This window comes from Coenobita brevimanus, chromosome 97 (assembly GCF_032717465.1).
Source record: "Coenobita brevimanus isolate Jiangsu-jjx chromosome 97, ASM3271746v2, whole genome shotgun sequence".
NCBI lineage: Eukaryota > Metazoa > Arthropoda > Malacostraca > Decapoda > Coenobitidae > Coenobita > Coenobita brevimanus.
The window spans coordinates 16,753,657-16,756,139 of record NC_137050.1 but is presented as its reverse complement, the minus strand read 5'-3'; positions in this window follow the sequence as shown (position 1 = coordinate 16,756,139).

Here is a 2,483-nt window from a genome sequence, read left to right as displayed (position 1 = left end):
CAGCACATCATCCTGTGAATAAGAGCCAAATTACCAAGCAACTTTTTTTTTTCTTTTATTAAGTATAACAGATTGGTTCACTCCTCCATGGGGTCTGTGCCTAAATTATTCATTAAATTTCATGACCAGATTTACTAACCATTAAGCAATTTTCTGCACACTTAACAACTTAAAAGTCAGATTAATTTGGCTGTGCGGAGACCTCCATTAAAGAACATAGGTTTGCTGATTAAAAATATTTGCTACATACTGTAGGCTACATACACTTCACACAGCAATGTTCTGTGCTCTCATGGGTCAACCTTGTATCTCTTGATGACTTCTCTCTAGTTAAATATCCTAATCCTAAGATCCTTTCTCAAAGACAACAAACTACATTTTCTTGGTCTGCCAGCAGAGGTTGTCCCTTCAATGTTTATCCCTGTACAGTGCTTTACCCAGAGAATCTCACACAAATTCTCTCCACATGCCCAAACCCCTCAGTGTGAGCCTACCCATGCACATCACCTCACTTGCAATCAGGGTCCCACATAAATCTGCATACCAGTATGTATTGTACTGTCCTTTAGCATGGTACACTCACAGCTATCACACCATTCTTATTTCACTGCATTCAATCCTGCAAACATCCTCCTCTTTTAATGTCCATGTTCTGGTATCACATTACAGTACATCACTCTTTGTGCAAAAATAAAAATATAAATAAACAAAATAAAAACTAAATACTGTAAATAAATAAATTTTCATTCACTATGTAAAAAGAGCCCCTTCACTGACAGCAGGGATAGCAGCTTTTAACCACTTCTGACTCACATGATCTAAATCAGTCTGTACCACCCCCATGTTGGTCACATCCTCCAAGTAGCACACTCATCAGCATAAGACCCCCATATACATCCATCTCCTCCAGTCTTGGCTGGACTATACAAGCTCCCTTGCATATGGCACACTCAAATAAGACAGAGAAATATCACCTACTTTCACCAAGAAACTCTCTCCATTTTATATACCGGTATTTAGCTTTATAAGCAGACAGGCATCACTGTTTTTATTACTTATTACACTTCCTTCTTCTGATCACAACTGTTCCATGAAAATCCCTCGTCCTTATATCCCATTAATCCATAACACAGTTGTCCAATCTAGGAATGTTAAAATTCTCACTTTTGGAAAATTATATAACAATTGTTGGTCCTCAGCATTTGCAGGTGCAGCATTGCAGTTTCAGTTATTTGCAACAATCTCTATGAATCCCTGACCGAGCCATTTGTGCTGCCAGACTGCCTTCCAGAACATTCTTGCAGCATTCAGAAAGGGTGCAACATGCAGTTGACAGCATTACCATTTGCTTTAAGGCTTGGGAAAGGTCACCAAAATAACAAAAATTGAGAACTCAAAGCCTCTCAATATGTACTGGTAAGGGCTGGTTTGAAATGCCTGGGTACTGTGCAAAAACAACTGCATGTATCAATGCTTTGTAACTTGTAAGACTAGCAGTATCAAACTTTGTTAATATTGATATGGTGTGATTCATCCCATAGTGAGTTCAGACCACTGTTTTAGTACGGTACATCTGATCCATTTCCATATCCCAGGTTTGCAACTATACCTGGTGTCTGATCAACTTAATCCCATTCTACTGTAGGCAACTTTAACTCTGGTGTTTCAAGGTGTCAGGTTTTGTCAGTTGAGTCAACCACCCTTCAATCCTTATTATATTCCCATCTGCAAATGTATTTATATTTTCTCAGGCAGGGCATTCATAATATCAGATGGAGAGTTACACTAAATATACTTGAACCAGTGAACTTGGCCCAAATTACAGTAGCCTGAATTTACTGGTCTCAGGTCATCATGGGTTGCTGTCACCCAATACCACACCAACACCATCACTACAGTACATTTACATCCTCAGGAGACTCTTTCACCTCTGACACATCAGTGCAAGTACCATTTGTTTGTCACTTAATATCAAATGACAGTCTACTGAAGATCAGGAAATACAGTGATCCCTTGGTGATTTTGCACTTGGTTACTGCAGTTTTCATTATCACTGGAAAATGAAAATCTGGACTCCTACCATTATCAAACAATTTTTTTCTAAGAAATATCCTCATCACACATCTGAGCTGGTTTCTGCTGACAATGATGGTGGTGTTTGTGGTTGCTGATGGCTTTGAGGGAATCAAAGATGAGGTCCTGCTCGAGTAGTTAATTCCAGGTGGTGGTGACCACCAACTCTCCACCCCCTAGCCTCAGAACCCTTTACCTCAAACATTTCAGGTCTCTCTATGGTACGTGTTTCTTCCTTACTGTGCCCTTCTCATCACTGTCTATTAACCTAACCACATCAGTGTGTGCTTCTGATGCTTATCATAACAGAATGTATGTATTTAGTGGATTAAAACTGTTGTAAAAGGGAAAATTTGGGCTTGCACTTGAGATGCCTAGAATCAACTGGGATAAATCCCATGGGTTCTGTG